This window comes from Apteryx mantelli, chromosome 3 (genome assembly GCF_036417845.1).
Source record: "Apteryx mantelli isolate bAptMan1 chromosome 3, bAptMan1.hap1, whole genome shotgun sequence".
Classification (NCBI taxonomy): Eukaryota; Metazoa; Chordata; class Aves; order Apterygiformes; family Apterygidae; genus Apteryx; species Apteryx mantelli.
Genome location: NC_089980.1, coordinates 18,443,172 through 18,456,780, shown reverse-complemented (window position 1 = coordinate 18,456,780; position 13,609 = coordinate 18,443,172). Strand labels below are relative to the sequence as shown.

The following is a 13,609-nucleotide window of genomic DNA, read 5'->3' as shown; positions in this document are numbered from 1 at the left end:
GAGGATCCCTTCACCTAGATCCTGGGGAATTCAAGCAGATCACTCAGCACCTGGATTTACTTATCTCCTCTTTACTAGTTCTCCTTACTGGCCTGATCCTGCCACTCTCAGGAGATCTCTGGCCGATCTTGGACTTTGAAAAGGTGGTGGTGGTGGTGGGGTGGGGGTTGGACTTCCCAATGCCTCCCAAGTCCCACTGTCCTTGTGCTTGCCTTCATTATCCTGCTGTTTCTCTCACTGAGCAGCTTTCCTGATTACTTTTACCTGTAATACAAGCAGGTAGCACGGCGTAGTTTGAAAGACAATAAGGATCTTGACAAGTATCTGTAAAAGGACCTGCTCTCTTTGCATAGCAATTGCATTTTTGACACAGAAGTTTACACTAATCCAGAAAAATCTCAGCCATTTATATTTTGGAAGTTGGAACTAAATCCTACTCCTACTTGCATTTAATGGACATTTTGCTATTTACTGTAGTGAGAAGAGGGTATGATCTTTTGAAAAAATATTCTCAATTTATTTTTTAATCAAGATGCATCACTGTTAGTCACATAACGCTGGTTCACTAGGAAAACCTGTCCAAAACAATTTCATCATCATCATCAATATGATTATCTTTGTGCATTAACATCAGCTCAGAGAAATAAGTGCCTGATGATGGCAGTGCTGTATATTGTTGAAAACTTAGTAAGTACCTCAATATTAGCTGTCTGGGGCTTCCCCATAACATTCTGACTGTTTCTGACCATCTCTGTCCTTGGAAGCTCACTGTACACATAACTTCAACTTCCAGCCATGTTACCCAAAATAATTGTGGTCAGATTTTCCTGGGTGCTACAAAAGTGAGGGGGTCTCAATGGATGTCTCCAGAGCACCTCTGTAACCTATGATAGTTTTGTGAGGAACAAAATCAAGAAAAGGAATGAATCCTAACAAAAAAATCTTATGAACACCAGAAGTAGGGAGCTCCAGTTTCTTGAGAGTTAACGCTTTGCAGTTGATTGACTCTGGTGTTTAAAATGGTGCGGCTTATCCCATAGCTGGGAAATTAGTTAGGCTGTTGCTCTTTTGTCTGGATTTTTGGTGAGGTGTGAGCTCACGCAGGAGGCCTCTTCCTCAGTGGAGCAGGTGGGAGAGGACATTAAAAGGCATATTCAGCAATTCTAGCTGTCATACTCGATTGAAATGAGTCAACCAGCACAATTGCACAAGCCCCATCTTCCCACACGATCAGACTAAGAAACAAAATGCCCAGTGGCCGGCAGGATTTTTGTGCTTGCCAGTGGACTGATGATTTGCCAGGCTGTGTGTCAGTAGCCCAACCCAAACCATCTGTACCCCTTCGCACCCTGCAGGGAAGCATCCGCAGAAACCCACCGTGCCGCCTGCCAGGTTTTGCACCATGCCTGGTCTGCCCTCAGCGATTCAGCAGTTTGGCTGGGCTCACGCAGACCCCCGTCTGAAGAGCAGAAGGTATCCCCTTCCCCAAGTCGAGCCTGCGTGCTGTCGTTCACCAAGTCTCTTCACTTCTCCTGTTTCCACTATATCTGACTGCTCAGATCTAGACAGCTGCGTGGCTTTAACTTTTGCCAGGATGGACAGGGAGTCATGGTTTTTCAGCCAAGATCTTTCTGCCTGCATTCAGGACTTATATCATGTTATGCTGAGTTGCCTGTCTGGCAGTTTTGGGAGGCATCTGAATTTCCCTGACCATGTTGACATATAGATGTGAAAAGACCTTGTGCAATTACACAATATTGCAGGTCTTATTAAATATAGGAACACTAATATATGCAAAAAGAAAACCAACTGCAGAGGTAAATTTAAATGTTGCTAAGTCCCCAAAGAAAGCTCAACTGTCTTAAGATGTGAAAAGGCCTTAAAATAGATGTTAATAGAAATTATGGGCATGTGTTTTATCACCCCAAGCAGCTCAGTATGAGACCACTGTAACAGTACTCATCACATACACAGCACTAGTAGATTGTACCTCAGAGTTTTCTACTTGCACCTGATCCATGAAGGAGCTTGCTAGTTCTTGCCTCCCGTCTTCACAAAGAGGAGGTGAAGCACAAGGAGGAAGGAAGATGTCTATGGAAATCAACTCTTTGTCCAATAAATAAATTATGAACTGTAACATTAAAATGGAATAATAGTCTTCAAACATTTTTAGCGCTTTTCATCTTAAACGTACAAAACTCACAAGCCAGGCCTCTTAAAGGCAAGGGATTGTCTTTTAATGAATAATTTTGAATTATTTTCTTATTGGCTTTCTATATTTAGAGCTTTTATTGAACAAAAAAGGTCACACCGGCAAGCTTTGCTCTGCCACTGGGAGAGCTAGAAATCTTCTTGCTTTCCTGCTGACAGTTGAGGTGCTCCCAGAGGATGAGATTATGTGAGAAGAAAGTGTTGTCAGACCTGGGAGAAAATGGTAAGTGTTGCCAATACATCAACTCGGATATCCATTTCTCAATAAACTGGTCATAGCTTTGTGGGCTGCAATGGTTGTCAGCTCTTTTTTCTCTCTGCTTGGCTGAGTAACATAATTAAATTATGGGTGAAGTCAGATGTTTTTCAGCCTGCACTTGTCTTAAAGTTTGCTGCTTCTACCTCACACCTGAAGAAGCGCCAGCATCCCTGAAAGCTCATGAGTTTTTACCAGCTATATTGGTTTGTCTATTGCATCTTTTCACAAGCCTTGTCTTCCTCATCAAAATGTACATACACTAAAACATATTTTGCAGGTGCTGCTGATGAGTTACACATAAAAGTATGTTGAGGCCAGGTGCATGCATAGTGTTACCTCACTGAGTTCATTAACTTCTGCCACTTTGAGAATATGGGGTAAACCACAGCAGGGAAAATGGGGCTGTTTTGGCCTTCGTGAGCTGGTTAATCCATGGGGTAGCCCTCCTATAGCAAGAATGAATGTCTACATGTTCGTTAGAGGCTGTAACCCAGCTGTAGGCATGGTTGAGACTCAGAAAGGAGCTCCTCATGAGGAAAAAATAAACCCAAAGCAACAACAAAAAAACAGTATTCAGTGTTAGCAATCCCATCTTTGCACAAATAAGCCTGAGCAAAGTCAAAGAACCTATGGGCCTTTTGGATGCAGGAGGTTTCCAAGACCCACATAAAATAACGGCAGTTACATCTGTCTTGTGTAACTAAATGAGGTTCTTTTTAGTTAACACATTTAGGATTGTTTAAGCACAATTGTAGAATTCTTAATGGCTTGTGAATCACAAGAGATTGTACTGTTGATGCAGTTATGCCTTCTAGCTTTCATATCTATGACTCTCATAAAGATAACTAAGAAGATTTGTATAAAACAGTAAAAAAATTGCAGCCCAAACAGCAGTTTTGCATGTTGCAGGTTTAGCATTTTATGCCCTTGCAACTAAAACAGATGGAGACGGTGTCTTCTTTGAAGGGCTGGGAAAAGCCAAGACATTTTTGTGGGATCCCAAAACAAGAGAAACAAGTGCCTGGTCATTCTGCATGCCCAGAAGTCAACACTAATGGGAAGTAGCAGCAATGCAGAAGACGTGAGCATTCAAGATGTTCAGAAGAGTATCTCAGTGACTCTGAGCAGCTGAGTGAGGTACTCCAGCCCCAGGTCCCCGGGCTGAGAGGCACTCCTGGGTCCTTCACCCAGAGCAGACAGGTGCTCTGAATTGCCCACGGAAGAGCCGAGCTGTTTGCATTGATGGTGGATGAAGCTCAGGGACACTAAACACTACCCAAAGGAAAAAAAAAAAAGAAAAAAGAAAAAAAAGAAAATCAACAGCTGCTCATAGATCAGTTTTCCCACCTTTTTGATGCTGAAGGATAGATCAGCAGTGGACTTTAGTAAGGGGCAGCTTACTTCATTCTCTGTTCAGCTGCTGCTTTGTTTAACTTAGGTCAATAGTAACTGCACAATTTTCTTTCACTAACTGTTGCCTATTTAGAAGCCAGAAGAAAATGCATGTGACTTATTCAGGCAGCTTCGACAATATCCACCTTATGAAATCACAGCCAGAAGCAATTTTCATGTAAAGCTTTGCATGTTGATTAGTGAATTCAGTCACACACTTTCTGCTTGACAATGCTGTAGTAGGGGCTATTTCAGCTATAATGGTCCAAGAGAAATGTGGTTTTACTGAATTAAAAAAAAAACTTCATAGAAATGTCAATTCAGTTTCATTTTAGGAGGCAAAAAAGTCAAGACTTTCTGTTAAGATAAAATGTGTTGGCTGGACTTTCTGTTTTCAACTTGCTTTTTACTTTTTATATTTCATTTGCACAGAAAAAGTTTAAACTAGTTCATATTACATTGACAATAGCACAAACGAAAGGCTTTGGCATTAGTGAAATGAAATGATCTGATAGGTCCAAAGAACATTTTAAATTCATTCAATGGATTACTTCAAATCTTCAAATGTTCAATTCAACTCCAAAAAACAAAAATAAAACAACAACAACAACAACCAAGCACTACAATTTCTCAGGAAATGGAATACCTAATTTCTGATCAGCAGTGTTGCCAGACTTAGCAAAGTAGGAAGTAAATTGCCTGAAGTTTAAAGATTTATCTAGTCTTTGATCACAACAAGCCTCTTCCCCACACACTGGGCAGGGAAGCCAGGAAAACCTTGTGCTGCCAAGAGCCATGCTATACTGTATATATTTTACAAGAGAACAGAAGTGTACCATGCACTACCAGCAATCCAACACCTTTCAGAAGATATTCTGTATTATACAATGTAATATATAGTATAACTTATACTATAGCTAACCATGTAGTGATTCCCCTATAACCATATTGCAGGCTCCAAAATGAGAAATAAAAAAAACTGAATGGTTTTCCTATAAATAATTCATTTTCTTGAGAATTATGGATGACTGCATTTTATGAAAGACATAGCTGTAGATCATAAGAACCCTGCCATCCTCAATTCCTAAACCAGGAGGACTCTCTGAACCACCAGACTGTATGGTTTTGGGAAGATAGACTTTCTGAATCACCTTGACACACCAAGAGATCTTTTTTTCCGTTTGGGACTTCTAGGAAGGCTGCGCCCTCTCCTGACAGATTCAGATTTTGCGCTAGTGACTGACAGAGCTTCTTGGCTGCAGCTAACTCAAGTCAACTCTGAATCTAGGATTTACCAAAACCAGTCCCACACGACTTAAAACCTCTATTGTCCTATATAGATAGGGCTTTACATTGAGATGGATATCTTAAGATTACACTGTTTCTTCACCCTGCTGCTCTGTAAGAAAAGAAATTGCTTGGAAGTACTTTTTTTTTTTTTTTTTAAAGCTATTAAAAGCATACTTATTTGAAGATTTACAGAACAACACTCTAGAAATCTTCAGATAACAGTGTTCAGAATCCATTTTATTCTGAAAAGGAAACTTCCAGGTGTTGAAAGTAGCTCCTTGAAATTCAGGCTGTAACCCACAGATTCTGTTTCATGGAACAAATACTTAATATGGTTAATTCTATTATAAAGAGTCATGCTGTCTTCATAATCACATAATCACAGAATGGTTGAGGTTGGAAAGGACCTCTGGAGATCATCTAGTCCAACCCCCCTGCTCAAGCAGGGTCACCTAGAGCATGTTGCACAGGATCACGTCCAGGTGGGTTTTGAACATCTCCAGAGAAGGAGACTCCACAACCTCTCGGGACAACCTGTTCCAGTGCTCGGTCACCCTCACAGTGAAGAAGTTTTTCCTCATATTCAGATGGAACTTCCTGTGTTTCAGTTTATGCCCGTTGCCTCTTGTCCTGTCACTGGGCACCACTGAAAAGAGTCTGGTCCCATCCTCTCGACACCCTCCCTTCAGACATTTATACACGTTGGTAAGATCCCCTCTCAGTCTTCTTTTCTCCAGGCTAAACAGGCCCAGCTCTCTCAGTCTTTCCTCATAAGAGAGATGCTCCAGTCCCCTAAGCATCTTTGTAGCCCTTCACTGGACTTGCTCCAGTAGTGCCATGTCTCTCTCATACTGGGGAGCCCAGAACTGGACACAGTACTCCAGATGTGGCCTCACCAGGCCTGAGGGGGAGGATCACCTCCCTCGACCTGCTGGCAACACTCTTCCTCATGCACCCCAGCATACCACTGGCCTTCTTGGCCACAAGGGCACATTGCTGCCTCATGGTCAACTTGGTGTCCACCAGCACTCCCAGGCTCTTCTCCTCAGAGCTGCTTTCCAGCAGGTCAACCCCCAACCTGTACTGCTGCATGGGGTTCTTCCTCCCTAGGTGCAAGACCCTGCATTTGCCTTTGTTGAACTTCATGAGGTTCCTCTCCCCCCACCTCTCCAGCCTGTCCAGGTCCCTCTGAATGGCAGCACAGCCCTCTGGTGTATCAGCCACTCCTCCCATTTTGTATCATCAGCAAACTTGCTGAGGGTGCACTCTGTCCCTTCATCCAGGTCATCAATGAAGAAGCTGAACAAGACTGGACCCAGTACTGACTCCTGGGAGACACCGCTAGCTACAGGCCTCCAACTAGACTCTGCACCACTGATCACAACTCTCTGAGCTCTGCCTTTCAGCCAGTTCTCAGTCCACCTCACTGTCCACTCATCTAGCCCATACTTCCTGAGTTTACCTATGAGGATGTTACGGGAGACAGTGTCAAAATCCTTCCCGAGGTCAAGGGAGACAACATCCACTGCTCTCCCCTCATCTACCCAGACAGTCATTCCATCATAGAAGGCTATCAGACTGGATAAGCATGATTTCCCCTTGGTGAAGCCATGCTGACTACTCCTGAACACCTTCTTTTCCTCCACATGCTTGGAGATGGCTTCCAGGATGAGCTGCTTCATCACCTTTCCAGGGATGCAGGTGAGGCTGACTGGCCTGTAGTTCCCTGGGTTCTCCTTCTTGCCCTTTTTGAAGACTGGGGTGACATTGGCTTCCTTGCAGTCTTCAGGCACCTCTCCTGTTCTCCATGACCTTTCAAAGATGATGGAGAGTGGCTTAGCAATAACATCTGCCAGCTCCCTCAGCACTCGTGGGTGCATCCCATCAGGGCCCATGGATTTGTGGGTGTCAAGTTTGCTTAAATGATCTTCAGCCCAATCCTCCTCAACCAAGGGAAAGTCTTCCTTTCTCCAGACTTTCTCTCTTGCCTCCAGAGTCCAGGGTTCCTGAGGGCTGGCCTGAGCAGTAAAGACTGAAGCAAAGGCGGCATTCAGTAGCTCTGCCTTCTCTGCATCCTTCGTCACCAGGGCACCCACCCCATTCAGCAATGGGCCCACATTTTCCCTAGTCTTTCTTTTGCTACTGATGTATTTGAAGAAGCCCTTCTTGTTGTCCTTGACATCCCTTGCCAGATTTAATTCCAAATGGGTCTTAACCTTCCTCACCCAATCCCTGCATACTCTGACAGTGTTCCTATATTCCTCCCAAGTGGCCTGTCCCTTTTTCCACATTCTGTATACTTCGTTCTTCTGTTTGAGTTTTGCCAGGAGCTCCTGGCTCATCCATGCAGGTCTCCTGCCCCCTTTGCTTGACTTCTTACTCATAGGGATGCACCAATCTTGAGCTTGGAAGAAGTGATCCTTGAATATTAACCAGCTCTCTTGGACCCCCCCCTTCCTTCTAGGGCTCTAACCCATGGGATTCCTCCAAGTAGGTCCCTGAAGAGGCCAAAGTTTGCCCTCCTGAAGTCCAGCAAATGTAATCTTTCAATCAGCAAAGCTTAGACAGGAATGATTAAAAACCTCACAGATCTTGTCAATCATTCACACTGTTTATAAGAAGTGAAGGTCACTTCATTTTTCAGGTGGAACACTCACCTCTCATCTAATCCTGCATTCAAGTTAAATGAATTTTACAGACTCACAACTGTATACTGATTAAAGCTTCTGGTCCTAGGAGCTACTGAACACCACCAAGAAGGGAAGGAAATTTCCCTCTGGTCAGATTGGCAGAGACCAATTGGAGAGATTTTTTTGCATTTCTCTGTAGTTTAGGATATGACTCACCTCCTCAAATCACCTGGGAGTTTTACTTAACAAACTCCCTTCTATTTTAGGGCCTAATTACTGACGCTGTCGATCTTTCTGGCTCTCTTCCTGTGGCATACAGTTGTGCTTGTGACGTTGGTCTTTTCCACGGAAGGCTTTACATTTGTTTTAGGGTGCTGGAGCTCAGATTACTGCCTGGGTTGTTTAGGGGGCAGCATGTATATTCAGTATAATCAATCACATCATTACTACATTAGTTGTAGAAGATGAGACATCTATTGAAATAGCCCCTCTAATTCTATTATTTACAATGCTGTTATAAGACTGATTAACCCTTATGGTCAATGACCATTAACTAAACACAGCTGAAATGGCATACAATTCTTCATGGTCTAGTACCACGCATGAAGTATGTTTTGGGCCCCTGACATTTAATGGCCACTGCTAAATAATAATAATAAGCGATCTAGTCTGTCTGTTGCTTTACAACTAAGTCTTTCAGTGCTTTTGCAGATTCTTCTCTTCACCCTTACAATTTGTAAAACACAATGTTTACACTGACTGAGGTAAAAGATCTTTGATTCCTAAATTGCCTAGCTTCCTGTTTCCCCCTTGCTTCTTTCTGACCTGCCAGGTCAGTGCAAGCTTTACGCTGCATTTCTGACACTATGCTGAAAATAGGAAACAGCCACCAGGCGGCGAAATGTAATGTCACAGAGCCTCATTAATAGTCACACAGCTTTAAGAGTCACACAGACTCATTAATAGTCACCTATGATTACTTTCAGCTATTGTAATGGGATTCCTAATGTAATTGATACATTGTATTACAAATATAATTTCCACATCCTTGTCAAAGATCTTATTTATTAAATTAGCAGATTAATTATTGCATTTTTATTCCACAAACCTATCTCAAACATGTGAAGTTGTATGTGTAACTTTGTTCTAAGCCTTCCTCAGCAGAACTACTGTGTGTTTAAATATATGCTTAAGTCTCTGTAGGAACAAAGCTTTAATATTATACTTTGATTACTACTTTATTATTTTAATTTGTATAGTAGTTAGTACATGTTTTAACTGCTGTACAGTGTTCACTGCAGTCAAAGGACATATGGCAGGCTTTGCACATTATTTAAAACCATGCTATGCATTTTTAAATACCCAATGTGCTTGGAGTTGTGGCAATATCTACCAATACAGTGCAAACAGGTATCAGAAAACAGAAGGGGAAAAAAAAAAGTATTTGTGTGTTGTTCTGTTATTTTTCAGCACTTTACTTACTGATTTTGCTGTAAATGTTCTTTCTTTTATGAGGAGGTCAAATCATTGCCTGCTTGTTCTCTCTTTGGGCAAAAGATCAAATAAAAGATATATAAAAAATACATACTCCCCGTATGTCTCTTTGACACAGTTTTTCAGCTCCTCTCTATGGAGCCTGCACACTCAAGAACCCAATGAAACTAAAATACAACTTTGAGGAAGCCAGTTCAACTACAGCATGATTTGACTGTTGTTGCACTTACACATTCAGCTAGACTATGTAAACGTCTTCTCTAAGAAGTGTAGACACATATGAATCTCATTTTCCAGAAACAAATTTGTACCAAACTACTCTTTGAAGATGGTAACTCTGCCAGACTCTGATGCTTATTAACTGAGGTTTCAGCTTGCTGCAGACAGGCCCTTGGGGATTCCACTCAGATTAAGTGGTTTGCAAACTCTGATGTTCAGGAAATTTACCCCACGGTCACAAAGAGACATAAAAGGTAGAATAGTGATATGCAGTTTGTTCCAGAGAGGGATTTGGAAACATGATTTTGGGATCATAGATACAGCATCAGATCCCCCCAACCCCCCAGCAAACTTCAAAGAGACAAAACTCTGCAGTAAACAATTACCTAGGCAGAAATGCTGTCTGAACTGTCAAGAGTGAGAAATGAAACCATGAATTTCCTGAACATCAGAGTAATAAGGCATAAGCAAGATTTGTTAGCTACTGAAGAACTGAGTCCTCACCTCAGTGGTATGCTAAAACGTCATTTCCACGCGTGAAGCACAGTCCCTTCAACAGCTCTCATCTTGCCATCTTTCAGCACCACTTAATACCCCCATTCATTGGCCAGCCCTGAGATGCAGCTCCCGTTTGCCCGAATTTCGCATTTCTATTTCGGGTACTCTTAGGAGGTGCCCCTTCCCTCCCAGCCTCTCGGCGGGCACTGAGCGCCAAGCCACCTCCACGGGCGCCCTCCCACAGTGACCGCTCGGTAAGGCCACGGCCCCTGAACGCCCCCCTTCAGGCGCCGAAGACGGGCAACACCCGCTTCACCTTGGAGAACTCCGCGGGACACCCCCTTAAAAAATAAAATAAAATTTAAAACCTCTCACGTCCCCCATGTGTGGGCAGGGCAAACACCACACACGGGGGCTGCCCTCTCCCCCGAGCCGCCCACAGTTCGCTAACAGCCGCCAGCCCCCTCCCCACACCGACCCGCTCCCCTCAGGCGCGGGGAAGGCAGCAGCGCTCCGCAGCAGGGCACCGTTACGCTGCGGTAACGGCCGCCCGCCGGCAGCGGCTGCCCGCACCCAACATGGTGGCCATGGCGTCACTGCCTCACCCCAGACCCAAGATGGCGGCGCGGCGGAAGGCGCTTACCAGCACTTAAGATGGCCGCCGCTCCGCCGCGCTGTTCCCTAACGGCTTTTTTTTAGCGAGGGAAGCGCTATCGCGGCAGTTTTATTCATTTATTTATTCATTTGCCCGTGGCAACGCTTTGCCCCTTTCTTCTTCTTCTTCTTCCTTCTCCCCCGCCCCGGCCGCTGCTGGAAGTGACGCCGCTCCGGGGGCGGCGGCGCGGTGTCTGCCGGGAGGCGCTGGGCCAAGTGGGCGGCGGCGGCGGCGGGAGGGGGCCGGGCCGCAGCGACGCGGTTCCTGCCGCCGTGACATGGGTCCCCCCGCGATGGCGGTTGCCGCGGGAGGCCACAGATAACCGTTCGCGCCCCCCTTCCCCCCCCCGCCGCCGCCGCCATGCCGGGCCGGGCCCCGCCGCCCCTCGCGCAGCCCGCAGGTAAGAGCCGCGCTGCGGGCGGCCCGCTGCCGCCGCCGGGCCTGCCTGGGGCCGGGCCGCTGCCGCCGGGGCCGGGGCCTGTCGGGGCGCCGCCGCCGCCCCGCTGCGGGGGAGCCCGTGGCCGCCCCCCTCGGCGGCGGCGGCGCCGGGAAGGGCGGGCGGGAGCTGCCGCTGCGGCCTCGGCGGCCCCAGAGGTCCTCGGGGGGCTGGTGGCGAGCGGCTCCTGCCCGGGGGCGGCCGCCGGTTGGGGCTGCGCTCGGCGGCTCCGTGCGCCGGGTTCAGCTGCGCCGCGGTTTCGGTCTCTGCTCGCCTTGCAGCGGGCGTGAAGGGTGGCGGTCGCCGAACACCTCTGTAGATCGCCCTGGAAATGACACGAGTTTCGTGTTTTTCTGTTTTTTGGGTTTTTTTTAATCTTTTCTGCAACGGGGCAAAGCTGCTGAAACGCTCATCGTACTGAGTGTTGGCGCTCCCGTTCGCCATTACCAGCGGCTACCTGATGAGCCAAAATGATTGTTTTCCTCGCGAAGGCAGCTTCTTAACTAAAGGGTTAAACCTCGGCATGCGAGCGAGGTAGCTCTTTGGTGGCGGCTACCCCTTCTTCCAGCTCCTCTGCATGGAAATTGGGAACTTTCAGAAGTTTGATGCTTCTGTTAAAGTAAACTTCTGTCCATAAATGAATGGAGTTAGTGGAAGAAACATCATTAATGGGAGCTGTACTGCGTTGGCTGCAAAAAGTTATTTGTTTTTGTGTCGGCTTTGCAGCATGATGTGTTTCTTCAGAGCTGATTTCTTTAACTTGAATTCGTGGTACAATGAATTTGCTGGATGATGTTTTTTGTTTTAACTGGGCTTGTCCTTAGAGGTTGAACTTCATTAGAAGTGCTTTCTTCTTGTTTTAGTCTCTGGATGTATGAACTAGACTTGGAAACCAATTAGCCTACTTTAAGCATTAAAATGTTAGGTTGTATCGTCAGCAGGTGCAGAAGTTTGTATGCACACTTTATGCATAGATAACTTGTCTTAAAATTTAAGTGTAGCAGTTCCTGTTCCTGAAGCTGGGGAAATACAACATTACTGGTGAGGGGTGGGAGGAAGAGGTGAAGTAGCTGTGGTTGCTGGGGGGGGGGGGGTTGTTTATTTGTTTTCTCCAGTAAACATCCCTTTCATGTAGGTGAAAATAAACAGTATAAATGCGAGGGTATGAAAATGTAAATTCAAATGCCGCTCAGCTGTATGGTAAAGAGACTTCAGAAAAGGTAATGTGAATATGGTGTTTCCATTCCACATGATGTTTGTGTAAAATACACATTGTATGACATTTTAAGGTCATATGATAGTATGACCTCTGCTTTTGACTTCCTTAATTTGTTTCTAAGTAAGCAGTTGAAGGCTCTGGGCTTGAATGCTTCAATTTGGACTGTGATTTTTCTCCATGATCATGGTTTCATTTCACAGAGGTTTTTGTAAGCCTACAGAATTCAGAATTTTGTGGTGAATCAGGTGATTTTACATTTACATTTTTTTCTGTTAAGATAAGCCTGTGATCTTGTGTTTATACTTAAAAACTGCTTTAGTAACTTACTAAGTTAATGCCAGTCTTTTAACACCCTAATTACATAAAATAATTCATTTTCTGAAACTAGAAGTACTTTCAAAGACTTGTCTTTCACAGTGGTAATAATAGGCCAGCTTAGATGGGCTTCAGTCAACTCTTTGCCCTTTCCTTTTGAAATATTCATAGAGCTCTCCTTGCTGTTGCAAATATATAGTGATAGTGATAGATATTGGAAAAGCTGTGGTAAAGAAACCGGTGCTAGATCTGCTTGTTTTCACTATGCTCAACAGCATAATCATCTTTCAGATATTCATTATCTTCTTCTACAAAGTGTTCATTCCTTTCTGTGCTATTGTACTATCTGACAGCTTAAACCATGTCTTTGTGAATGCCTCAGTGCAGTGACATGGTAACCTTTTTGTAGGGACTCGAAACACTCTCAACTTTTATGGGTAGTCCTTCTAGGCGAAGTGTCTTTCTCAGATCCTATTCATCATTAAGTTTCAGAAATTTTGTTTGTTAGTTTTATGTTTCCTTTGTGCAGAAAACACTGTGCAGGCTGCTCTTGTGCACAAAAAAGACCTGAACGGTGCCTTGTTTTAAAACTGACAGTTTCATTTCTAGGAGACTTTTTTGGATTCTGATGTCTTTAGCACTTAAAGTTTTAGATTGGTACTGCAAGGACTGTTTCTGTATTGGCACCAGTTGCAAGGTGACTTAGTGAGTCTGCTTCTGTAAGGCAAATGTTTTAGATCTTTTAAGTCCAAGAATCCTGTTTTGGAACAGCCAGAAGGAAGGCAAATTCTTTGTTTGCTTTAATAGGTTTTGGAGGTACCTGTGGGAAAGAAATGTGAGACCTCAAGTTCATATGTCCATTGGAAGATGATGGAAAATAGTTCTTACTATTTGGTGTATTAGATGTCCCTCCTGTACTGTGTTTTTTAATATGAGATAAATGATGGATGATATACATTTGTTCTTGGTCTTTGACTTAGTTCTTCTTTTT

At 44.5% G+C, this 13,609-nt stretch overlaps 1 protein-coding gene across 5 annotated transcripts in view; it reads left to right on the top strand.

The window, feature by feature from the left end:
* Window positions 1–10,996: 10,996 nt before the first annotated feature.
* AFTPH (aftiphilin) overlaps window positions 10,997–13,609 on the top strand; it is a 48,600-nt gene continuing 45,987 nt past the window's right edge. For all 5 annotated transcript variants that reach the window (XM_067292789.1, XM_067292788.1, XM_067292787.1 and 2 more), the window contains exon 1: window positions 10,997–11,048. The gene's annotated coding sequence lies outside the window, so the exon portion shown is untranslated. The remainder of the gene's footprint in view (window positions 11,049–13,609) is intronic.